Source organism: Corvus moneduloides, chromosome 13 (assembly GCF_009650955.1).
Source record: "Corvus moneduloides isolate bCorMon1 chromosome 13, bCorMon1.pri, whole genome shotgun sequence".
Lineage (NCBI taxonomy): Eukaryota > Metazoa > Chordata > Aves > Passeriformes > Corvidae > Corvus > Corvus moneduloides.
In genome coordinates this window covers 627,792-655,588 of record NC_045488.1, presented here as the reverse complement: position 1 = coordinate 655,588, position 27,797 = coordinate 627,792, and positions in this window count along the sequence as shown.

The window sequence follows — 27,797 nt, the reverse complement described above, 5'->3', positions numbered from 1 at the left end:
CTAGTCTGATCCTGTGGTTTGCACGCTTTAGGGTTGTGCCTGAAGAGTGTCTTTTGGTGAGCTAAAGTTGTTTCTTCAGAGACCAAAAACGAAAGGAAGAATAAAGAAAGCTGCTCAGGTATTCTCCCAAAGCTCTGGGCACCACTCCAGAAGACACTGTTTGAATCCATTAAAAATGAGCAATTTCCTCTAGTTACTAGACCTCAGTGTTAACACCCACTGAGCATATGCATTTTAGGCCTTCTGTACAAAACTGACCCTTTGTTTATCAATCTAAATAGAGCAACAAGAAGAACAAACAAAGGCATTTCATTTTAGCTTCCTCCCTGAAGAGGGCTGTCAGCATCATGTGTCTGTTCAGGCTGGAAGGTCATCAGTGAACACTCAGATCCAGTAAATTTTTTTTACATGGGAACTTAAATTCTGAGTAAATTAAATTCTGTCCAAGCAAATCACCCTGCTGTTAAACAACAAATCCTAAATTAAACAACAGTGATTAATTCCTGGAAGATCTGATCACCCTGTTAACTCTGGGATGCAAAAAATTCAAACAGAATGGTAAGGAAAGGAGAGGAAAGTGCACCTCTAAATCCTGTGGTGATCTCAGCTACTCAGAGTACAGTGGCAATCTGCAGGATTTTTGTCTTTATTTATCAGACTGCATAATCTAATTATCTCTCATTAGTCCAAAGCTGATTATTTCATTTATCTTTGTATATGTGACAACAAAAGGCTCTCTTTAATTAAGCAGATCAGCAATTAGCTGTTGTTTTATAGGCAGTTTTAAGCATCCCTGTACAAGTAGCATGCAGCATGATTGTAATCAGATGCTTAGGGAAGAATTGTAGATGAGGACATTTTGATTTACAGCCCCATTTAGTTTAAAGCTGCGTTGGCAAGTCTAACTCCAAAAGCAAAGGCTTATGAGATATGGCCAAGTTGCCAAGCACCCTTGATGGAACAAAACATACTGAGACAAGATCTGCCAGTGAAGTTTAGTTAGATCTGCAGAGGAACCTCTGTGGGCTGACCCTGAAGAACATGGGAACTCTGCTTCAAACAGGATTGTTCTACCCTTTACAGTGAAGGAGACTCACATTCCAACTCTTCAGTGAAACAGCAATTGGCAGGTTTGGATGTACAGCAATCAGGAGAGTCTGTGGTTAATTAAAATGAGAAAATTACTTTCTGTTTGTGATGATGCTGTTGGCAGCAGTGGATGCTGCAGAAAATATGAGAACAACTTAATTTGGCTTGTGAATTCCCCAAAAATCAGACCAACAAAAAACACTAGAGCCTGGGTATCCTTCCAAGAATCTTTGGATGAATTCCCAATCCCAGTGTTTCCTTTATCTGCTCTTAAAAACTCTTCTCCCACCTTGGAGCTGGTACTGGAGGAGGAATCATCACTAATCTGTACTTTTCAGTCCTGCACTACAGATATCTCAGCTGAGTGAAAATGTCAAAGCAATTTTTTTAACCTTTCCAAATTTCTGCAATAGTTTCATCAGCAAAAAAAGTCCTGCATCCAGATAAACGTATGTGTCCATATGCAGAAAAGAACAAAGCAGCAAAAAAAAACCCCAAAACTCCTTACAATAATTTACGAACACCTAATAAGTTTTAATTTTAAGATGTAAGTGCTGAGATAAGCACAAAGAAATTAAGTTGGATGTCTCTGAGAGCACAGAAAGAAGAATGGATTGGAATGCAAATCTCCACACAAACTCATACTTGTAAGCACGGTATTGTCCATTACTTGAGAGTAGCTCAATTTAAATAATCAATTTGCAAGAGAAAACTGCTGGTGCATTTAATATACTGAACTTCCCCCACTGGACTGTGCTTGTGACATGCTCTGCTTAAAATATGGAGAAATGGGATTAAATAAACCAGAACAAAACAGCTGCTCCCCTTTTTACTTCATTTTGCATAAGCAATTTCTTATTTTTCAAAAATGAACTGGAATAGTATGTTTTCTTGTGTTGATACCATTTTCAAAATACATTTGTCTTATTTTTTGAAAGACAATTCTTTTAAATGCTTTCTGCCCTTACTTTTGGATGGAAACATGAGGTTTTTTTAATAGGAATTTTCCAGTTAAATGCATGAGGAGCTCTCAAAACTACAAGGAGCTACTGGAAACCTTGACAGAAGTGGGGAGGTCCTTCAATGGCCTTTATCCCTCCTTGTGCAGAGATTTCTCTGCACAGAACTCCTTTGCAAAGCATGGTAAGCTTGGAGTAACACAGTGTTATGAGGCTGTTCACCCGCTGGTAATTGGCAATTAAGCCTGGTATAAAAGGCTAATGGCAATTCTCTTCTGCTTGGAGAGTCAGAGGTAGAAATCTTGCCTGAACAAACTGAAGACATCTGTGAAACTCCCTGAAGTGAGTCATGAAAAGGACATAACCTCTCAAGTGCCTGCCATGAATTTTAAGGGCAGAGTCCCTAAAAACACATATGAAAGCCATGAGAAATCTAGGGCATCTTATTGTGCAGAGGAAATGATTGTTGATTTGAAGGAACCAGGATGTAGCAGTCTTCATATAAATATGCAGAAACAGGTAAGCTAGGTGCAGACAGCTCCTGGAGTCCTGGTGCAATCCCTCCACTGAGTAGCAATGTCACTGGGAGACTTGGATGACCCTTTCTGTACATGGCTTTTATTTAGGAGAAATAAAACCCAACCAGTAGCACTGGCATCAACACTAATATTGGGGACAGAAAAGGCTGAAAATGACCAGCAAAACATGTGTTAGAAGTAATTCCTGAGTGGCTATTGAATAAACAGCCTAGTGAATAGGTAAAGACCTTTTAATGTACATTTTTTTTCTGATGAAAACACACCTGCAGATATGGAAGTTGAGCCAAACTTATTCTTTCTCTTATTTAGTAGGGTCCTAAAATGAGAAAAAATGTTCTTCCTCTGGGCATATTCTGAGAATGTCTAGCAGGTACACTGAGAAGCAGGAAAATAAGATTAGAAGCAAATATTGTAGATGGTTGATGGGAAATCCACCATGAGAGTCTAGTGGAGCATCAGGCAGGCTGGACAGTCTGCAGCTGCAGACTTCCAGAAATACCAGTTTGGACTAGGGCTGTGTCACCTCAGAGTATGGACCCCACAGTGACGGCTCCATTGAAACTCAGGTCAAAATGACTGTCCTGTCTCAGAGAGTTTGTGATGTATCCCAGTGCCCTCAGACACCTCCCAGAGGCAGCAGAACAGACCTCACCCAGCTCGGGACCCCTACATGAAAAGGTGCAAGAGACCATGGTGTAAGTGCTGTTCCCTCCTTAGACGGGGTTTTCCTTTTTTGCACTATAAAATATTAGTCAATATTCACACAAAAAAACCCCAAACAACTGAAATATGAAGTCAATACGAACTTGAACTCATCAACTGTAATAACAGCTTTAAATTATATTAGAAGCAGAGACAGCAGGTTGAACCAAGGATCCTAACAGCCAAAATCAACAAACAAAAAAAACAAACAGCAAGAGAAACAAAGATAGCACCCACTCCTATCGCACAAACTAGAACACAAAGCTTTGAATTGTGTCAGATCTCACTGGACACCTTGGAATGGAAATCTGGGATGTACCATGTCTGTTGCCCACCCTTTCACTCCCCTGGTTTTGTCTCCTAAGTCAAGGAGGTGGAAAGCACAACCAGGAGTTGATCCAGTGGTCTACGATTACTGAGGACAGACCCTGGCTTGCCTGGAATTACTCTCCAGCTGCCCTGTAAGGAATGCTTGGTCCATACTCAGCCACTCCACAAACCCATGGCTCCTGCACCTGGCGAGAGTAGAAGGAAAACTACATTGAAAACAATTTTCAGAGCAAGTTACAGCCTAAGAATAGAGATATGCATCTGAAGGGAGATGGCCTAACTATAGATTTCTTGAGGTAAATTATTTTATTCATAGAATGACATCACCAATAACTAATTTGTCTGAAGTTTGGCTACCCCTCGCTTTTAACTTCTGACCATTTGCTGCTTTTAGGTCTTTGATGCACTTCTATCTCATAAATCGAAAATGAGGAACCTTTTTTGAAGTATGTGAATTTCATTTAATATTATTCTACTCCACCAGGACTGAGAACATGAACCAAACTTGGACTCCCAAGAGAGGGCTGCCCCAGCTGGATACAGCCATGTTTCTCACTGCTTCATTTACATTTTCTAATTCATACAGACCCTCAGCAATAAGCAAATAAACAACTGAGTTGGCTAACAGAGAGAGGATAATTTAATGTTTGAGGGGTTTTTTCAGAAAAAAAAATCAAATTATTAGATAAATTGGCCTTTTTTTTCTGCTTGCTGCACATACCTTTTCAAAGCTGGAAAACCTTTTGCAATATACAAGAAGAACAGTTTGAGGGTTAGGGCTTTACATTTATACATTTGAAATATTGCGGAGAACTCCTCTGCTTTTCATTTTGCTGATGAAGGGACAGAGCAAGTAATTTTATTATTTTTAGGCTGAATTAAAATATTGGTAGAATGGGAAAGAAACCCAGGCTTCATTCTCTGCATTCTTTTCTCTCCTTCCTTCAAGCTTCAGGTCCCAATGTCATCCTAAAAATAGAATACCTTACAGAAACCATACACACATGACACTGACACGTTTTGGTCTTTCCTCTGGCACATGAATCTGTTCAGAGCCACCCACAGGGAATGATGGCTCACTGTGGGAGCATGGCCAGCTTCTACCTCCTCCTGCTCTCCTGACAAATCTGGATAAGCTAAAGACAAATCTAGGAGGGTTTAATGGCTACTTGATCCTCACTAATAGGCCCAGGCAGATGAGGCAGGTGCAGGTCATGCTAAGTGATCAGGGACTAACTTTTGCCCTCATCAGTTGGCCTAAATTTCCTCCATGAAGCCTTATGAGTTCTACTTCAATGGAACACCTACTTACCCCACATTGCATCCATGTTTAACCTGGAGTTCATGTCAGTTTTGTTTGGAATTTAAGGGTATTTGAAAAGCAGGTAGTTTCCACAAAGAGTTATTTTTAGGTAGCATATGGGACTTCAAAACAGGTAAGAATTACACTACCTCCATTTTTTCCTTCTCCTGTTCGTGCCTGCCTTACTCCCAAATTACAAACATTCATACATGAAAAACTCACGGCTCTTACAAAACTATTACTTCAGAGAAAAACTTGTCAGCTTAACACAGTAGGAAGAGAAAACACATCTGTAGTGAACTGGAAAGGAAAATAAACCCCTGACTACCAGCCAATTGTCCTTTAAAAAGCATGTCTCGCTTTGCATTTTTTCAGACAACCCTCAGAATACACGATGAACCACTTCCCACTGTCATTTAGATTTTTCTAAGGCTTTCCTAACTTTCATTTTCATACAGGTTGATTACTATATGTAGGAACTATTTTTTTTCCCTGATGTCTAGTTCTTCAGACTGTGGAAGAGGGAAATGGGAAAACGCAACATACTCTAAAAATTTACTTTCATGCAAATCAAAGACAAATCTTTAAAATTCTGTATTTCTGTTTCACAAAATAATGATTCTTTTTTCTAGAAGTGGTATGAGCCCAGTGTTGCAGCTGACACTGCCTGTAATGATTTCTAGCTCTCATGTCTGTAAGCTGAGCAACATGTTCTGCCCTGTGATGGTTCCTGCTGGCAAAAACCACACACCAAAACAGCTGTCCCTCCAGTTAATCATTATTCATATGATCAAACAGCAAATCTAGGGTAAAATGTCTGGATAACTATGATGTGGCCCAAATGAGCTTAAGTTAGACAGTATTAATAAGAGTCAACTGAAAAGCTCTGATTTCCATGCTTCAAGTCCCCTTCAGGTATAGTAAATTTTTTTTTCAACAGGGCAGAGTCTTCTGACAATATCTCAGTGAAGCCACAAGAATGTATTCAGAGACAGACACCCTCATCAGAGTAGGAAAACACCCTGAAATGAGACCTAAAGAGCAGAGACATAAAATGATTTATACCTCTACAAAACTATTAAAGTAAACCTTATTTAGTTTTATTATTAATGCATATTTAGTTGAACTGGGACTTTGAAGACCACTATGGTTCTTGAAAAAGCAGGTCCTGCTTACAAAGGGATTGAGCTTCTGAGTCACATAGGCTGGGTTTTCCACTGTACTTAAATATCTGGAGAAGGATAGATTGAAAAGTTCCTGAGCAGACCTGAACATCTTACCTACACTTCAGAGTCTCAAAACTGCATTTTCATTGAAAACAGTGAGGAAGAACCATGACCTATCTCCTTTCTGGATGCTGTTTCCTTAATACATAGGCCTATTGAACAAATCAGCAATGCTCCCTTTGCATGTTTTCCAGAGCCCTGCATGGGAAAGCAAAGATGAAAATGTTTCCTAGCAGCATCACCTACGTCCAGCTTGTCCATCTGGCTCGAATAACGCACTGCTGCCCAGAAGCAGGTTTTTCCCAAGGAGAAGGGAAGAAGTAAGCGCTTTTGAGAGGGATGGGACTTAACTGCATGTTGATATGATGACCCTCAAGTAGCTGAATACATTGCCAGGTATCATACAGATTAATTCTGATTCTTCCAGCTCCACATTGTCAACTCGGATTTGGAAAAGCCACCACTTCCTGTGGTGAGAAGGTAACTAAAGATCCACTCCTTCAACCTTGCCATCTCTTGAAAGCAAAGGAAACAAAGAGCAGAGAGTGGCTGTGTGTTACAAACTTGAACTAAATTTGAGTTACAGCAAACCACTAAAAATTAATGTAAATGAAACCCTGCAGCTTCCATACATAATTACACAACCCAAACAGGTGGGGTGCTCCAAGGAAAGAAAACATGGACTCATCTGTATTTATGGTTGGTAAGAATACTGCAAAACTTGCTCTGCTCCAGACACTTAAAATTATGTAAAAATTAAATGTAAAATTCACCCTAGGTCTTAGGAGATAGCACTATTGCATCTTAAGCACGCATGTACCTCCTTTTCTTTCATTAGGAAACTCCAGATTTACTGAATTAAAATAGTTCTAAATTAATTCCCTCTACAGTGAAAACCCTGTGCTATATTTAATAGCAATCAGAGCTTGAGAGTTCTAAACCTAAAAATCAGAGATTTCATTATGGGAAGTGCTACATAGCAATACTGCAAAATTCAACCATCTTAATTCTATGAGCTACTACCTTAACTTACAAAGCATTTTGTATAATCTGTCTGTTCCTCTCTCGTATCTCCCAAAAGACAGCTGTAAATAGACAGAGCTGGAGCATTCACTTGAACAGTGTATTTTTCAGCCATGTATTTCTTTAGAAATGGTGTATTTTGTATTATTGTGAGGTGCATCCTCATAGAAACTCCGTAGTTTATTGATTCAATTGAATCATGCAAGACTGAAATTCTAAACTGTGCTTTTTGCATTGATCCTTAAATCGTATCATTAAAATAGAACTCAATGATGTTTTGAATACACTGACCCTGATAATTTTATTGCTTGGGAAGTTTCATTGCAGCACCAGTGACTAACTGCACCTGAAGAAAAACATAAAAATCTTCCTCTGAAACACAATTGTGTCCAAACCACTTGAAAGGTACAGAAACCAATTACAGCAAAATTCTGTGTTCTCAATCAGGATCCATGAAAAACATTCCAGCACGGAGAGATGCTGGGTTATTTATTGTGGCAACTTACTGAATGCTTAACTATGCAGATGAAATTCTCCTCATTCTTTTATACAAGGCAGCAAAATAAATAACTTAACAGCTCACAGTTCCCAAGGCAGACTTGTTAATCGGTCCAATATTGTTCTAATTCTCCTCGTTGCTAACTGAATTGGAGCATGTAACTGGATAAAATGTGTCTTTAGATACCATGTACTTATTCCGATTACTATTTGGTTGATTGATGACTTTCTGATTTTTTGAAACAATGCCAGCACAGTGGCCTCTTGGTAGCTGAACACATGACTGCTGTTTGTTGTGCTTTGGGGGGACTGCAATGCGAGGTCTGGCTCAGTCATTTTTAAAATCAATACTTGCTCTCTGAGCACGGGATAATTTAGAAAACATAATTCAGAATTCTACCTTTCAGCATGTATCCTCCATCAAAGGAGGATTTTTGTCTAGAGTCAGCACAAAGGCTACATGACCCAAGAACGCACAGATAAGGTTAAAAAAGAGAGGGAAGGTACATCTTTTTCTTTAAACTAAAGCATCACTAGCCACATGTGTAGATAAATATGTCTTTTATGTAGGTGCACTTATAACACATGTGTACTTCCATAAATACCAACTGGAACTGGAAGCTTTGAATAAATTTCAGGTTTTGTTTACTCTGATGTGTTCTGGTTTTTTTTCCTCCTGTTTTGACCATTTGCGTATTATCTCACTTTTAAAAGCAAGGCCATTCTTCCCTACAAAGAGTGAAATGTCTGAAAATGGGACCTGCAAAGTCTCTGATCAGTTGGTGTTCAGTCTTCCTAATGCTGGGTCTCTGAAAATGCTGAACACTGAATAATTTCCTCCACAGGTATTAGTGGTGTTCTGCTCTCAGCAGCAGTGATTTGAACCAAATCTGCTGCATTAAGTCAGCACAGTTCTGCACATGTAAACGAAGACTATCTGATCCTAGTCAGACCTACTGTTCTTTGGGTATCGAATGAACTCTGGTGTTACGGATTTTGATCCTTTTGGATTAATTTTCACATCTTAACATTCTGGCTCAAGGTTATATCTCCATTTCACCTTCCATATCCCTTCCATTAACAAAAATCTCTAGTTGTCCAGCTTCTTTGAACCTCAGTGGTATTCTGAATCCTCTCTCTGCCACTGAAATATAAAGTTCTCTTTGCACTTTCTCTTCCTGCTTCCTCCATCCTCCTCTGAGCTGAGCACCTGCAGTTTCCTATTTCCCATGCAGCAATTCAGATACATTCCTACACCCCTATCCTGCAAGATTTCCCTCTCTCCTCCCATATCAGAAAACTTTTACTCCTCTTATGTTTTGACAGAAGCTGCTGTAGTCAATAGAGCCTTGTTCATACTTAAAATGTGCTTAATTTGCTTTTGAATTCTGAATGTATTTTAACTCCTCAATACAGAAAAGCTCAGGCACAATCCCTCTGCCCAGTCTCTCCCAGCTTAGAGGACTGGGAGTCCCTCTACACATTCTTATTTTCATTATAATTTTGCTTTTACCTCCTTCAAAAGGGGAAGCTTCCAGGTATATCTAAACAAAATTTACAGCTTGTCTTCATTGTCACAGCATTCTGAGCAAAGAAGGATCTGACACAAAAAGCACAAAGCAGTCTTATTCCTAGCCAATGACAGTATTATGAGAAGTGGTACTCAGAATGCCTGGAGGTCTGGGGGAAAAAGGCTGATGCCTCACTTAAAGGTATTATTTTCAAACATCTCATCCTCATCCAGATTTCTTAGAAGGAAAATATTTTTCTTAATTCTTTGCAACACTCATTTTGAATTCTACTCGAAAATCTATAGATGGCAGCAAATTAGCTTTAGCAAGTTGAGTTTTCTAATCATTCCCCTTTTTTGTACGCTTCTTTTGATAGAAATGGAATTAAATGTGACATAAAATAGTGGAGAATAGTGACAAAACCAGATAAATAATTTCAACTATCTAAAGACTAATGAAAAACTGTAATTTCTCTTACTTCCTTATTTATTGTTCTCAGTCATTTGATGAACCCTCAGGTATTCCAGTGTGGACCAAGCAAATAAAAAATCCACTCAGGGTAGTAAAGTTTCAAACCCTGCACGCATTATAAATTTTTTATGAGGATTATTGGTGCTGTTTCATTCTACACACTTTGCTGGATGCCCATAACAGCAGCTGCAGCAGCAGAGCTCTGCAAAGCAGTTTCCTTTTCAACTTTTTCCGCAGCTTTCTCAAAAGGTCATCCTTTGGGGCTGAAATTTCTAGTGTCTGTAAATAAATTTTAAACAGGAGATTTAAGCCTTATTTCTTTTTTTGAATTAGGAGTTAAAATATATTTCTTCTGGTTTTTAGGTAAATCCTTGTTATTCTTTCCCACAGAAGGGCATAAGATAAGCATCAAGGTAGACCATAAAAATTAGCATTTTCCAAATCATCGGACCCAAGATTTGTATTCTAGGTTAAACAACCTCCAAGGCTAGGTTGATATTTTCTGCAATAAGACAGATGCTTAATCTGCAGATTCCCACCCATCCAAACCTCAGAATAAAACTGGTGAAATAGAAGAACAGAAGGAAGGTACCTGACTAAACTCAGAGAACAGCGTTTAAAGCACCCATTTCCATGACACTGAGGCTTCGTTCTCATTCACAGTGCAGCTTGGTATCACCTCTCAGGTGAGGTTTGCTCTCCTTCACCACAGGAGAAAAGGTGAGTGTTGTGCACAGCTTGGCTTTTACAAGGTTTAGGGACTTTTGTAAATGCTGGGCAGGGGGGAAATCCCATGTTCTGTTACAAATGACCATCAGGATACCTATCTTTTTTAAAATCAAGATTTTCTGCACTTCATCTGACTTGGAGAAAAGCAATAGCAACAAGGAAGCCTCCCACCTCATTGCTCATAAACACTCGTTTCTGCCGTGTCACGACACAAAAACTATGTTTCAATAGCAACAGCTTGAAAAAATTGCAGAAGTTTTTCCTGTGCTCACTATGTACATTGATAAAAAAAGCAAATAAAGCACAGGAAGGAAAAGTGGAGGATCAGGAAGAAGCCCAAGTTCTCGGCCTTGGATCTGAGGACACCTGGGTTGTTCTGGGACAGGAACAGAGGCCCATAGATGTTCTGTGTCAGCCCCAGTGGGAAGGGAAACAGGAGCATGCACTGGAAACCTGCGATAATGTTCCTGGTTTTAGCAGAAAGAAATAGGAAAAATAATTGCATGTAGATGTACTGCGACCATTACTGCACTTTTTTTCTCCAAGTATAATAAAAATAAAACAGAAAAAAGATCAATTTTTTCAGAAACAAACAGTGAGAATAAAAATAATTTGATGTGGAAGATTTTATCAATAGTACTTGATTATTGTTTTGTTTTATAGCAAATTATTTCAAAAGAAAGAGTGGCTTTTGTCACTTTACTTGCCTTAGATTTTGGGTTCTTGCCCTTAATTTATGAGTACAAGTCTAGATACCTTCACACCCAACTTCTCAGCAAAGGAAAAAATACTCAGGCATGTACCTGCAGCATAATTTTCTATCTTCAAGCTGCAAGCATAAATTATATGACAGAAAGATGGGGAAATTGCAGGGTTTTGACAAGAGTTTATTCAGAATATATATGATTATGAACATATCATTTTGAGTCAGAAATTATCTCATTTGTGAGAAATAACACCTCTGGTTTCATTGAGCATAAAAAAAAGGGTTTGCCATGGAGGCTTAACTAAAAGACATCTTTAGAAAAAACAGTATCTTTAATGGCAGAGTTACTGCAAATACTATAATATTTAATTTTAAGATATTTTAAAAAAACTCCTCAATTAAAATATCCATATCATAACACTAGAATATGTACACAACTACTTTTGTACTGTTTATGCTGGCAAATCAATAATTATGAGAACAAAGACCGTAAAACCTGGCACTTCTTCATCGTCCTTCTCACTGTTTATGTTCTCTAATTTTAACCCATTCCATTTTCTTCCTGTGGCATGGGCAGCTGAACTGCTCACTCAGCTTATTCAACGCATCCAGATAGAAAGTTTATTTATGCTTATTCAATGCACCTTCCTTTACCAAAGTGTCCATGTCCCCTCTCTCATGAGATCTCTCAATTTGCAGATATATCCCACTAAATTTTAGATGCCTAATTCTAAAATTTAAGGGACATCACCTTGGGCTACCACCATTTTCCTGCACAGAGCTACTCTCACACTCCTGTTGGGTGTACCCAGAAGGAGCTGGGAGCAGAGTGTGAGCTGTGACTTTCCTGACAGTAGAGCTAATATTTTCCAAAATAACCACCAGTACTGGATATGTCAATCTGATTTTTTATCTTGAGCTAATGACAGACCAATTACTGTCAGATGTCTTGGAATTAGGGACAGGACACTGAAGTTTTTGCTTTCAGAGTGTACTTTTAAAGCGAGTTCTGGCAAATGCAAAGAGGGTCTCAGAGCTGCCCAGCGGCCTGCAGCACATGAGAAAATAGCAGTGCTATAGTCCAGCGCTAATACAGTCGGCTTTGTATTTTCTGTCACATTTCAGGAACACCAAAATCCCAATTAAACATAAAATAATGTAAAAAAATTCCTAGCTAGAGATGTTTTGGCAGAATGAACTCCCCTAGCATGTACAGGACAGGATTCTGTAGATCAGTCAGTGAGTGCTCACTGACTCTGGGTAAAAGTCATTGCACTCTGGTGTGAAAATAGGAGTAGGTAGGATAAGTCTTAAGAAAGAGAAGAGCAGGCTGGTAATGTGTAAATGGATGTTATTTCAAGAGCGTCTTTGGACTTGCTGTGCTCCAGATTTTGGGTCTCAAACACAGACAGTCCTCAGGAGAGTATTGGTATCCGCACATCCATGAAACTGGAGGATCCAGTCCTAGCTTTTAAAAGAGCCAGTGATAATAAAGCCCTGACATCCTTGAGTTTATCTTCAAAGTCAAGAAATAGAAGAGGATGCACGTTTTATTTATATGATTTTCCTTTAGTGCAGTAGATTAAACTGTACCAGTCTCTGGAGCAAAATGGTTCTGAGCTTCAATTCTTAAAAATTTGGGTTTGAGCCATGTGTCTTTGGACCTCTCTTAGGAGCAGATTCACAATCTAAATACATAAGTTATTAATGAAAGGAATGCATATATTAGAATAATTCTATCCCTTTTTTTTTAGTCAGATGAAATACTGTTGCATAATGTTGGTTTCCCTGCCAAATTTCCCGATGAAATTCCTTCACAAAAATAAAATCTGCTGGAATTGTAATATTTTTACAAAAAGTCATGACCCCTTTAAGGAATTGATTTCTGTAACACTCTATTTTTCATTAGAATTGTTTTTCTTTAAGTAATTTCATAATTCTGTCTTAATGAGCAAGTGAAGAGTGTTTTGGACCAGATAGCATGTGATGTCTAAAGCACCAATCACTTCCCTAGACCTCCTATCTCTCAAAACACCTGCTAATCATAACAATTGCTAATTTGAGACCTTTTAGCCATTTCTGGTGTCAGTGACAACGCCACGTAGCCTGCAATGGCCATTTGGCCACTCTTCCCACCCACCTCAGCGACTGCCGCTGCTGCTGCCCATTTTGGGCTCTATTGTTCTCCTGCCTCTTCTGACCACAAGCAATTCCTCCTCTCCTAATCTCGGGGGAATCTCTGCCTTCACAATGGGGGCAGGGCCATTCGCTTTGTGTGCAAGATAATCTTTTATAGAATTGTTCTCACACACACCCCATCCTGTTCATGCTCTGTCTGCCTCTGAAAGGCAGATAAACAGCAACGGGAAGGTTTAAAAAGCCAATAGGAAGTGTTAACTATCTCTGGTTACTGCTACCCCTGTTGATATGCACTTAAAAATGCATATAATTGGGAAAAAACTGTATTCATTATTATTGTTGCACTCTCTGTAATATTAAATCCCAAAGTGCCTTGAATATAGCTGCAATCTGCTAACAGACAAACAGTTCACTGTATTTGGGTTTTATCAATACCTAGTTGTAAAAACCAAACAATGATGGAGCAAGTGCTTCCCACAGTATTTCAAAAGAGAGGAAAAATCTAAGGTGATCAGATAAAGGAAGCAGAACTGACAGCCCCTGTGCTCGGCATGGTATCTCCCTGCCTTATGGATGCTCCTCTGCCCCAGCCCACTCTGAACAGAAAACAAAATTTACTTCATCTCCCAGCCTGAATTGCTGAAGTATGAATTCGTGCTAGGCTTTAAGTCCTGCACTCTGAAGGATTTAAAGCTAGTCATTATATTACAAAGCAGATTGCAGAAGAGGTTAAAAAAAAAAAAAAAAGCTAGACTGTACTGACAAACTGCTTTACCTAGGAAAAAAAAATTGTGAATATTACTGTACTCTACAAAACAGTGAATAAATGCATAGAAAAAAAGTGTCCTGTTGCCTGTGACATGGATAAAAAATTTAGGTATTTCTTTCACCTTTCAAAATTGCTTTTCTGATTTATTTACAATCCTTCTCACGAGCAGAGTATAAAATTATCTGCAAGACCTGCATCACGCAGGCATTTCTTCTTGACAATATCCCCTACTAAGAGAGCAAAGAAAAGGCTCAGGGAAAGCTCAGCTCTGTCCCCACGCTCCGGCCGCAGCCGCGCCGAGGGCTCCCTCTAGGCCCTGCTCCCAGCACAGCAGGGGCCGGGATCCATGGCCGAGCTGCAGCTGCCCGGCCCCGGCCCCCTTTGGGCAGCTCCCTCCAGCCCCGGCCCCGGCCCCGGCCCCGGCCCCCTTTGGGCAGCTCCCTCCAGCCCCCTTCGGGCAGTTCCCTCCTGCCCCAGCCCCGGCCCCCTTTGGGCAGCTCCCTCCTGCCCCAGCCCCAGTCCCCTTTGGGCAGCCCCAGTCCCCTTCGGGCAGTTCCCTCCAGCCCCGGCCCCCTTTGGGCAGCTCCCTCCTGCCCCAGCCCCGGTCCCCTTTGGGCAGCCCCGGCCCCCTTCGGGCAGTTCCCTCCAGCCCCGGCCCCCTTTGGGCGGCCCCAGCCTCCTTTGGGCAGCTCCCTCCAGCCCCGGCCCCCTTCGGGCAGCTCCCTCCTGCCCCAGCCCCGGTCCCCTTTGGGCAGCCCCGGCCCCCTTCGGGCAGCTCCCTCCTGCCCCAGCCCCGGCCCCCTTCGGGCAGCTCCCTCCAGCCCCCTTCGGGCAGTTCCCTCCTGCCCCCTTTGGTCAGTTCCCTCCTGCCCCAGCCCCGGCCCCCTTCGGGCAGCTCCCTCCAGCCCCCTTTGGTCAGTTCCCTCCTGCCCCAGCCCCGGCCCCCTTCGGGCAGCTCCCTCCAGCCCCCTTCGGGCAGTTCCCTCCTGCCCCAGCCCCGGCCCCCTTTGGTCAGTTCCCTCCTGCCCCAGCCCTGGCCCCCTTCGGGCAGCTCCCTCCAGCCCCCTTCGGGCAGTTCCCTCCTGCCCCAGCCCCGGCCCCCTTCGGGCAGCTCCCTCCAGCCCCTCTGCTGGGGCCGCCCAGCCCCGCGCAGGCCTCGGGCTCGCTGCCCTCTGGAACACGGGGGCTGCGAGGACTTTGGAATATCTCCTGACAAAAATGCTAAACACAGAGGATGCGAACCCCAAATCTAACGTGTCTGTGTGTCCCCTGGGACTGAGGCTGCTGCCCCAGTAGGGGCTGGGCTGGCGCTCGGCAGCCAGGGCTGGAGTCACTTAGTGCTTTGTTGTACTGCTGCCGTTCATTACTCTCTGCTTTAGCCAGGTGGTGAGGGCCACGCTCTGAAAAGCTCCCTGGGGTCCATGTTGTCTAATAAGTATGGATGTTGCCTGAGGCAGTTGGTGAGGTCCCTGTATCTAAGGCCCAACAAACTCAGCTTTATAATGATTGGCAGATTTGGGGTTGAAGCGTGGCTGCTGACATGACATCGTAATTCATTACACAGCGCTCTTTAACGTGTAAATTACCTGAGATATTACGAGTATTTTGCTTTTAACCCTCATCTGCTTGTACCTAATTTTGTTCTACAGCTGTGTGGGCTGACTTTGGTGACGCTTTACTGATGCAGGACAAACGCAGGGGAAGCCCTAAGCTTCATGTTTTGTTACGTGTTTTTTCTGTAAAACACAGCGCAGTAAAAAATTTCAACAGTTTCAGTCGAGTTCAACAAAATGTTACAGCTATGACATGAATGTCAGACCTCAAACCTGGTATTTAATCACTTAGTTCAAAAGTAGCAGTTTTGCAGTGGTTTCTGTAGAGGAACAAACTGCAAGCACCTCACAGTCACAAAAAAAAGCCTTTTCAGCACAATCATCAATCTATTCCCACACCTTTGTATGGCTTCCTCTGCCGATGTCTGTTCAGATATGGAGTTGCAGATATTGCTGTTTATATAAACATAGCTCTGCACGCAGACCAGGAGCAACAGTGCTACCCCTTGCTCACTGCCACAACGTTCCCATGGAACTAGCAAGAAAGCAAAATTAAGTCTATCAAATGTTAGCTGATGTAGAGTGACGGATATGATTAATTTAATGCTGGGAAAACAGATGAGATATTTTGAATGAATACTTGAGTTTTATTGAAGCATGGTACATTTTACATAAATTAGCACCCCAAGCCCATCCAAGCTTTGTCCTGGCTAAGTTACAAAGCTTGTCATTAAAACATAGCATCTGATTTTGAAAATAAGCCTTAAAATGGTGTTTGCAATAATGATTTCAAAGGGGGCTGTTGGTGCTGCTGTGACCATAGCAGCCTCACGTTGACAGGTACGAAGTGTAGATGGCAAAGGAAAGGTTGGCAGCATGTGTGGGGCAGGCTCCTGACCTCTCTCCTTGGCTGAGACCTCCTGGGCCCTGGAGCCTCTGCCAATAGCACTGGTCTGGAAGACCTGTGTTTTCAAAAATTATTACAAAATAGTTGATATTTATAACTTGTAGCTGCAGATAGATTTTTCGAGACACCCAATATTAGCCAGCCCGGCAACCACTTAATTCAATGCTGAGTGCTTTGAAAAAATATATCCTGAGAGTGTTGACTGTCCTTGAGTTTCTCTGATGCCAACAGAATCTAGAAGGATTTATAATCCTGTAGCTAGCAAACTGAAGGATTTAACTCACAAACCAAATAAAAATAACTGGGCCTTGTTTCAGGCACTTCTAGAAATCTGCATCACAGCAAACATTTTTTGGCCACCCTCATGATGGTACAGCACCACTGCCAGTTTATACAAACACTTTTATCTCAGGCTTCAGCAAGAAGTTTTTGGCCTGGATACTACTGAGTTAGCTCTAAATTTTTCTCTTCCTGCATCATAAATGCCCTCATCCTCTGGTCACGTGCACTAGTCTCAGATTCACTTTCACCTCTCTCAGTCCTTGTGAAAAAGTTAAAATGAATGCAAACTGTGTTCAGACCTTGTACAAAACCTTTACATGGTCCCAGCTGAAAACAACATGCACCAAGTAAAGCACCAACCCCTTCCTCTCCTAAAGCAGGGAGCATCTTTGCTCTGTAATGAACATGCTTATAGTAAGATGCTTTTGGAATTGCTGCAGTTCATCACAAACTGTCTGTTGCAAGAGTTCCAGTACTGGGAAGCCTCAGGAGCTCCAAGAATAATAATGCCCTTTAAGATCTAATTTTAATTTGGATGCAGTGAATCATCCACATGTTCCAAGTATCTCAGGCATTTCAATGTAATGTGTCAATTAGATAAGTAAATAAAATAAGTGAAAGCTTGCCCTGAAACCCAGATATGGTTTTTATGTATCTGACACATTTTTTTTTGTTTTTATTTCAGATTATATAGATTCTTTGTTTTGTTGGTACTAAATATTTGACTGACTTAATTTCTTTTTTATTCATTACACCTAAACTGATAGCACCAGCAATTCATTTGGCCGTGGTTTGAAAATAACACACTGCACCTCTTTTTACTGCACTTTACTCCATATCAAGGTAAAGTAGCTTTCCATAATCTTGCACAGGTTAATACAGAAGAGATCCTTCTTGTCCATTTTCAGTGGAAAACCAGCTTAAAGGCTGTTTATGACATGAGAGGCCAGTTGCTACAGAAGCCTACTTCCCCTTCATCCCTAGCCCTTCAAGGCAAGTCAAACCTTGCAAGACACTGAGCTCTCTCAGCTCAGACCATGCCAGGTGCTGCAAATGTTCCAGAGCCAAAGGAAAGATTCCCAGCATCACACTGTCAGGAGAGTGAGGGGGATTTTCCCTTGCCCACAGCTGAAATTCCAAGACAACCCATTTTTGTATGTATTTTCTTGCATGGAAAATAAATTATTTTTTAGTTACCCAAAGCAGAGTTTTTCATTTTAACAAGCCACATTTTACATTGCTGTGAGGCTGAGGAAGACACCAGAGCTGCAACAGCTCAATACTGGGTGGTGAGCAGCAGAGAGTTAATCAGTGCTGAACCAATATTTCGATATAATGTTAGTGGGCTTGGTGCTATTTTTAGCCCCTCTGCCAGCCGTATTCACTGCAGTTCCTGTGAATGGTTTTGACAGAAGATGAACAGTATCTCTAGTTACCTGGCCAAATTCTTATTCTGGCAGTTTCATCCTCCCTGCTGAAAAACCTTGCATAACGTCTATGGAATTACCGTGTTCGTGTTCCTCCTTCGGCAGCACACAGCAGTGCCACGGGAGGTGGTGATGCACCTTTCTCCCTCAGCTGTGTGCTGCCAAAGGTGGGGATCCCACCAGACACATTCAGCCAGTGAGACCAGTCCAGGTGGGGCTGCTGCCATGTCCTGCAGCATTTCTGGACTCCAGAACCCCTGCTGGCCTGGGATTTTACTGCTGACACATTCCAAGGAACATCCTGCCTGGTGCCCTCAGCATAATTTATGGACTCCTTGGGAAAGCAATCCCATCTCCTCATGCACCAGTTCTACTGCTGGACACGTTGCCAGCACTCAGGAAAGGACAACGTATTCTTTCCAGCTCTTTGCCTTCAGTGAGTGCCCACTGCCTGAACAGGACATGGCAAATCTCTCCTGTGTTTATGAGGGCTTTTGTTTCATCACACACAGATCTGAGCCCTCAAAATTAAATATACCCCTGATGTTTGAATTAACTGTTGCATTAAAAGAGGAAACTTCCCATGTTTGTGGGGTTATAAGAAGACAAAGTAAATGTCCCATGGCATTTAAGGTAGAATTTTGAGCCTGCAATCTTAGACATGGTTGTTTTAATAAGCTGTACTGCATTACAGTAGATTATAGATTTGAGCATACCCTTGGCTCCAGTATAATCTCACTGTCAAATGGTTTTAAACACAAGGACCTTCAAATTTTGCTTTTAAATCAGATTATCCCCAAAAGAGAAAAAAACACCTGACTGTGGAATGTTGCTATCTTTCCCTTGCTTTCACCATTTTCCTTTCATGACACAATACAGGCATACAACAGAAGATGCTGTACATTCTCTCCCTCCTTCCCTTTTAGTGCTAGAACCACTTATTTTATCTGAAAGATCAGCCACCTCAGACTCTTTTTCTGCACATAAGTATGTGTGGTTTTTTCCCCTGTACTTTGAATGACACCAGTGTTCACAGGTACACTAAGTATAAAGATACATATTTGAGGATAAAATGCTCTGTAAATCTGTCAGTCATCTAAAAAAGGAAAGGATTTAATTGTATTTTAACTGCAGAGGCATTTCATGTGCCTTAACTGTTACAATAAAGAGGAAAACGTTCATTATCAGGTTCTGGGATTCAGCTGTGCATCTTTCCTTAACACTAATAGGAGACTCTGCTGTTTCTGCCCACCTAACACTGAAAAATTACTCAATAAAAATTACTTGTCTGGTGCAATTACACCCTCATCTTTTAATTAGCATTCTCTCTGGTAGTTAGGGTGGGCTTTAGAAGCCCAGTAAAGAGATACTTGGCCGAACAAAGTCATCTTCTTACCAAGTAGATTGGTTTAGCTTCAGCCTTTCAATGAGCACAGGATCCCAAAAGCATTTCATCCTCATTACTGAATCACAATGCTGCTGCTGAAGTGTGAATGTGTATGCTTTGGTCTTCTGGGAAGGGAGAGCTTAATATTGAATAAACAACTATCTGGGGAGAGAGAAAAGAGACTGAAAGGAGCTTCTGGGGCAGAAGAGGGCTAAAGCCAAATATTTTTATTGGTATCATTTTTCTTTTAAAATGAAATGAGCCACCTAAGTGTTTTCTTTGATTTGTATTTGGCTGACTGAATTATTGTCAGAGAGAGGGAAATGCCTGCAATGCAATCCTGAGGGGTGAAGTACACAGCACATATAAAGAAAGTACCAGAATCCTCAAAAAGCACAATGAGCACAGAGCAGTGCTTGCATATGTAGATCCCTCTCTGACACTGAGTCATCTAACAAAACAGAACCACAATTCTATTTACACTGCATTTGGTTTTTTCCTCATACTTTCAAAAATTTCAGGCTGAGCAAAACTTTTGTTTCATTTCCTGGCATTTTGAACAAAAAGTACTTTGGAAAAAAAGAAGTCTGTCCTAAGCAGCAAGGAGAGTGTGATGGCAACACAGAGGGAGCTCCCCGGGGAGCTGGGTAAAGGCAGCACCACAGGGCTGGAGCCCAGGGACCAGTCCCTGGGACTGCCCCAGGGCAAGGATGAGGACTTGTCCTCCTCAGTTCCCAGGTGAGTGACTTGCCCTGTTTACACAGGACCTTTTGAGGTGAGGTTTCCATGATCTCACCTTTCAAAACCTTTTTCTCTCATATAAATAATCATACATGAAACCTGGCAGAGGAATTCCTATCCCCTCACCCAAATGAGGGTCCTACTTATTGAGCTCCAAAAATTATTTTGTCCCCTCCTCTGGCCAGACATATTTTTACAAAGCAGTGTCCAGGATTGCCATCAGAGTTTTGATACACATGGGAGCACTTCCATCCTTTACAATCTTTTTATGGTTGAGGGAAAGTATTTATGAGCTGAAGGAGACACAGGGTAAGTCTCAATTTACAATGCAGTTAGGAACACTTATAAAACGTTTCATCAATTAAAGACAGGTTGTTTTTTGTTTTATTTCCCACAATTTTATAATTAACAGCAAATAGAGTGGCAAGAAAACAGACTATTTCAATAAATCTTGATGTAATGAAGAACTTTAAAAGGTCTTTGCGAGACAATTTTCTGATTTTTCAATTATAAACAAAGAAATATCTCAAAAATCAGATTAAACCAGAGCTGCCATTTTACCTACTGTGCACCTACTGTGCCCTTCTAGACGTGAAATCTGCCCCACAGGGTCTTGCTCCAAGTGAGAATCTCTTCCAGCACCTGCCAAAGCTGGTTGATGCTGGAAGAGCAAAGTGCTGGATCAGCCCAACAGAGAGCAATGGGAGACACCCACATGGAGCTGGATGAAAGCAGCAAAGCTGGTGCCAGCCCAGCCAGGCCTCTGCCCCACACAGTGCTGCCCACCACAACCTGGGAAGGAAGGGACAGAGCAGGACTGAGCAGGAAGAGTGCAAATAGAAATCTTTCAGGTTACTTGCATAGTTGAATTGCTCCTGTGTTCTGTGTGAGTTTTTCTGGTTGGTTTTTTTTTTTTTTTTTTTCATTAGCTGCTTTTTTCTTTTTTTAGATCTGTAGTCTCGAGATGGGCCAAGCTGCCCATCATGTGCACTGCCCATCAAGGTACACTTGACATGAGAGGGCAGAAGCTGTGGCAGTAGCACAGGGGCCATTCTTGGGTAATCAGCAGATTCCATTGGCAGTAGTGCCTCAGTCTCCCGTGCCTGGGAGCGTGTCCAGCTTGTGCAGGCCAAGATGAGCTCTGCAGAGCTCACACTAGTTTTACAAGTTGTATGGGTTATAATAAGCATGTGTATGCAGAACAAACATTTTTTTGTTGCTTTTCATTTTATCTTTGGTCTGTATCAGAAGCCTGGGAGCAGGAGGACCAGAAGATTAAAATAGAATATTCTGGACTCACATCGAGATGGAATGAAGAATCTGGGAATTATCAACCAAGACCTATTCCTGGAAATTCAGTATGCCAGCTCACCTCTCAAGCACGCTCAGATGAGATTTCTGTGATGAAAAAAAGAGCATCCTGATGCTACAAGAGACTCACATCACAAATGCATTGTGGCCTTGACTCTGCATAAACATATTAACAAACTGGGTTATTTTACAAATTACACTGCAGTCCTGAAGAGTGAAATAGGATGGCAGGAAAGCTCAAAATTCAAAATACATACATTGAAATGCACGATGCTTTGTTCAATTGGAGGCAGGTAATTTCACAGATTTTAGCTTTCCTTTTGTTGTATGTTTCTCTCAAAATCAGTATCTGGGAAAATGTGCATTAACAAGCATCTGTACAGTGGGAGGATGACCACACAGTGATTTCAAAATCATGCTCTCATTACTGCTAAAAATATAGTTTGTTATCCCAAGAAGGGATGTAACACCTCTGTAATTAGGGACTGCTCTGGCCTCGGGGGAATCCTAATAAAGCAAATTTCATACATTGATGTGCTTCCCATTGCTTCATTTCTTTGTTCTATCACCCTGTTGTTAATAACACCCTGCAGCAAAAAATGTTCATGAAGCCAAGAGCTGTCCAGATAAGAGAAAAGGTCATGATCCCCCTAGTGCGCGTTCATCAGTGAATGGACACCAATCTGAAAATAAGAGGATGCCTGTCAATATGGAATGGAAGGCAGCAGCATAACATCAAATTAAAGCCAACGAATGCTCATACAGTTGTACTGGGCTCCAACCTTAACCAAAAATCAATAGTCAACAAAGTATTACAATATGAAGTGACTGAATCACTGGGGAAGGAGGTAGCAGAGGGAGGAAGTGCATGAAAGCTTTGCAAACGTTATTATACTTATATACACATACGCACACAGATGATGATGATGATGCTCTGTTGCCTCTAAATTTCAGCAGGAAGCGCAGCCTCAGTTACCAGGGGTATGAAATACAGCACAAGTTCCTAGTCCCACCAGTATTGTTAATGGGGGATGCAGCAGGTACACCTTATGCAAGGTCCCGAAACCAAAGAAACGTGTTACGCACAGCTTTCGTGTTTGATCACAGCCCCACATCCTAAGGGTTACTGCTGAACATGATTCATGTATATTTTACAGCAATTTCTTTGAATAATCACAGTAGCAGTAAAATTTCACAGGGCAAGCAATGTCAGGTGGCATTACGGGAAGCAGAGATTTTTGTCAAGACATGGATGCAGTAAAAATATTGGTTTGCCTTTGACTTTTTTTGATAAGTTGTGTTTGTGAAGAAAAATGCTGTGAAACTACTTATATATAAGGCATCACCCATATTCCAAAGAGTTTGCCTTAAAACCTTCTTCATTTATCAATAAATTTGTGAACTACAGTCAAATTGTAAATTTCTATCCACAAATGTAACTTTTGGCTAAGAAATTCTGTGCTTTCATTTTAGGCCATTGATAGTTTGTTCCAAAACCACTTACAAGCAGTTAGGAAACATCCAAAAGCTTCAGTGGAATTTGATTCAGCCCCCAGAGGCAATGGGGACCACTCCATCCCTAACTACAGGCGAAACTCAAATTAAAAATTCTTTATTTTTCCCTATCATTTTCAAACAAGAAGAATTCCAAGAAACAAAATGGCTAGAGAAATTCAGAACATACAGCTATCCATACAGCAGACTTGTCTAATAACTATTTTTTCCCTGAGCAGCTGAGAAGGAAGAGTGAACCAGGGAATTTCCTACTTGTACATTGTTTTGTGGTGAAACAAATCATCTCAGCAGTGAGATGGCCCTCTGGTTTGGAGCTCCTCGTTTTGCCCCACTAAATGTACAAGATTAATTTTACTGCCTAAAGGCCACCCTGCACATAATTAGGCCTGATGCTGGAAAATGACCTTAATTTTATCCATCAGTTTTGCACCCAGAGTAAGTACAGGAGCAATTTATAGCCCTTAGACATCTGATGACCAGATTAAACATGCAAATCAGATAGCTGGACATCTAAGCATGATTAAATTAATCATCCCTAACTTGAATCTATAAACCTGCACAAATAATTAAAGACCGCCGTTATTTCTAAAGATAAAAGGCATCAAAAAATGCAGAGAATGCTTCTGGGCACTTATAAATTCCCAGAAAATATGTTTATAGTTTATCAAAGAAACAGAGCAACTTGAGATTTCTCTGGGTTTTTCAGGATGAGTTGCTGAAAAAATCCCTTATGAAGGCATTAATTGGGATAGGGTCCAGTTGTTCTAGACACTGTACAAACCATGCAAAGATCACCTAGAGATTAGGAACTAAAAAGAAAGACCTAGGCAAATAAATGACAGGAAAAAGGGAAATTGCAAGGGAGACATCCCCAAAAGGGGAGACTGATTGCAAAGAAGTTCAGATCCACTGAATTTTGTTATTACAGTTGTTTCTTTCCCTTCCCTTCAAAAAATGCCGTGTATTATGTATTTTATCAAGCCAACAATTAATAGTTCATGTTTACTCATTTGCATAATTGCAAAGTGTAATAAAGAAAATAGAAGTCAGTCTTATTTCCAGAAGAGCTTGGATATGGACTTTGTTATCTGGGCCTCCACATTTGCTCGGTGCATTACACAAGAACTATGTTGTAGCCTCTTCTTATTACTCAAGTCATAAATTTATAAGACAATTATGGTCTGCAACCTACAATGCAGTGTCAGTTCCAGCAACCCAAGGACCCTCATCAACCAATTTTTGTTTGGTTTGTTTCTTCTGGGAACCTTGGGCTCCTCATTTTCAGGGAAATCTCTACCTGGACCATATGGTGTCTCAACAGCTGCATCATAAGCAAATCTTCAGGTTTATTATCCTGTTAATTAGGGTCACTACCCACTAATAATTTACCCAATAATAGGATATTTTTTTAATCAGCCAGTCATTGCATTTATTATTTCCTTTGGCTGAAACGGTAATAAACACCATGAAATACTTTAATTTATGATACTTCTACCCATCATAAAAGCATTTAACCTGGCCTTAAATTTTCTTTAATGGTAGCTTTCATTTCTATCATTTTAGATCTTTTAAGGCTATAATACATGTTCTGGTAGGTGGACTTCACTGTCGTTTAGTGTATTAGCCTTGCTAGCCAAATCTACTCCTGAATAAATGCTCATTTCATTCTCTTGCTAACGAGGACTGTAGCAGAGAACTGTCCTGGTCCTAGGCATTATTACTATAGTCTGTGTTACTGTATTAAGGCAGGCTGCACACTGCCCACAGAGGATGATGCAAACCAAATAGATCATTCTGAAATCCTGCAGGTCACTAGTCCAGAAAAGAGAGCTGGACTGCAGCCATGGAAACTATTCAGAAACCTGGCCCCACTCTGGTGCCCAGTCACCTGGAGACAGCAGCAGCATTTGTGGGGCTGATTACAGGGCACGTGATCCTCAAGAACCTCTAGGAAAGGTCTTGAAATCTTCTCAATTGAGAGCTTCAGGAAACTCTGCCCTGAATAAAACAGAGGAGTTCAATGCTGATATTTTTGCTATTTTCATGCTGCTGTTAGAGGAAAGGTCTCTATAAACCTAGTGAAGATGATTAGGGAAAGGAGAGGAGGAGGAGCTGAAGCACTGTGCCAGTTTAATGAAAGGTGCCACAGAAAACGCTTAGAAGTGAGAGGAGGTGGTTGCACTTCTCAAAAGAACCAAGCCTCTAAAAGTGGACACACAATGGAGAAATAAATGCCAGGACTAAGTAAAGGTTTCTTGGAGTGTAACAACTAAGCAATGCAGAATGCTGTGCCGGCAGCTCCTCCTGGCAAGCAGAGATAGGCAGAAAACCAGAGTAATTCTCCTTTCATGAGGGAGGAGTATTAACCATGGAGATGTTTTTCCATGCCAGTGGGACTGAATGCATTAGGATTAGGTGCAGAGATGGGCAAAGCAAATCCTGAGAGGTAAGGAGCTTGTCAGCATGATACTGATGTCACAAGTCATGCTGATGGCCCAGGTAGTAATAGCACTATTTTTTGTAGCTATTATTTGTATTAAAGTAGCTGAGATTAGGATCTCTTTGTGTTAAGCCTTTAAGCAAGGGAAAGTCTAACCCCTAAAGAGAATACAGTCATCAATGATAAGACAAGCAAAACCTGGGAACAAGGCACCTTTATTATTCCCATTTTACATCTGGAGAACTGAAACACTGAGATTAAATGATTTGTCACAAAAACCCCCGACCCAAAACAAAGCAAAACAACACAAATCAAAACTTTGGCACAGTTGTGACATGGAGCCACATCTTCTGAATCTACAGTTTCTGCATTACCCACCAGACCAGCGCTCCTCCATCTACAAATGATAATAGGAGGTAAATAACACACTACCTAGCAACATACTCACCTAAAAATCTCAAACCCCTTAATGTACTTACTGAGCCTAACCATGATTTTAGACGAACAGTAAGTATCCTATTAAGTGATCTAAACAGGCAGGCTTTGCCTCCCCTTGTTCCATTATTGCATATCATACCAAGAATTCCAAATTGTCATCGTGGCATTGAAAGTATCATCCTAATTTACACTCAGGATGTAGGGGAGGATAAAAAGTGTGACTTATAAATGAATGTCTGTAACAATATTAAGTACACTGTCACTGGATTAGAAGGCTGATTGTGAAGTAGAGCCACAATGTATAGCTTGACTCAGATTCCTGCTAGCAACAGAGGAACACTGCAAACAATTGCCTAAAACAGCTGCCCCAGCAGGATAAGAATGACAAAGCACAGGGGCCCTTCACAGCTGAGGGTCTTGTAGCCCTTGATACCCCTCAGCAAGCAGTGCCTGCTGTGCCCACAGCAATGGGGAGAGCTGCAAGGCTGGACATCACAAGGGGCTGTAACTCAGCTGTCCAAGGCAGGTGCTGGGATTGCATATCAATGAGATTTTTGCTCCTTAGACTAGGAACCTACTAGGGTAGGTTTCTTGTTATAATTCAAATTGCAGCTGAATTTATGGATTAATTTGTATGAGCAATACAGGGTTAATGTCCTGTGTGAGGAAAAGTAGTATTTCCTTTATTAGAACAGTCTCTTAACATGGAGTTAAATCTGTGGGGTTAACAGCAGGCTCTGGAGGAGCACAGTGAACCATGGGGGAAGTTTCAACAGCAGCTCAGCTCCAGATGCCCATGTGGTGGCCTGATGAGCTACAGCAGCAAGACTTTCAATGGGCTGACACTGGTGGAGTCTGTGAAACCAGAGCTACAGAAATATTGTTATTCAGCAGCTGGGTTGCTGAGTACCACGAGGGTGACGCCAACCAAGTGAAGTACCTTGGGAATAATGGAAACTGCTATGAACTAAAGGTCCTTCTGCACAGATAAGAGAAACACAAAGGGTCCATGGATATGTGCTGTAACAGGCCAATAATGCTGAGCACAAGAAAACAGTTAAATAAAACTCAAAAAACTGAATAGAAAGTTCTATAATTACACTTCTGAGAAAACTCTTAATTGCCATAATATTAAAGAAGCAGCTGAGGATATTCTCCAACAAAACTAGTATTTATATTTCTGCCCAAAAGAGAAAAATTGAATGTTTGTTCAAACAGGTTGTTATTTCTGGAGATGTCAAATAGGAAACTTATTACTATAACAAATTTGCAAGCTTTTAAAATAGCAATTCTGTTTGTACTCCAGTAAGTGACGTGCAGCCATAATTACCCAAAGACGTGCTCCATGAAGAGTTATGACGCTGCCTCCCTAGGGGTGTTACTCAGACCTAGCCTGTCCCCATCTGTGTGCTGTGAAGTCAGCAAAAACTCATTCTGTCATTAGCATTGGTGGGAAGTGCTGTACCACACAAGCACAGTGTTCTACGTAACTACAATGTGCCTCGATAACAAGCTTAGCATGTTTAAGCATAATTGGTTGGAGAAATCAATCCTCTTCTGCATGCAAGTGAGAAATAGGACCAAACCCGAGAGCTCTGCTAGGTGGCTCCTTCGGCTGCAGGTTCATCTTTCGGCGCAAGGACTAAGGAATGCACTCAGAAATCAGGTAAGGAGGGGAAGTCACAATGTTTCTTCACCTATTTCTGGGCAGATCACAAAGAGTAATTGCAGGGAAAGGCGATTTCTCCCATCATGCCTTGTGCTCTATTGAGTTCACTCAAGATGTAATTGGAAAACAAATA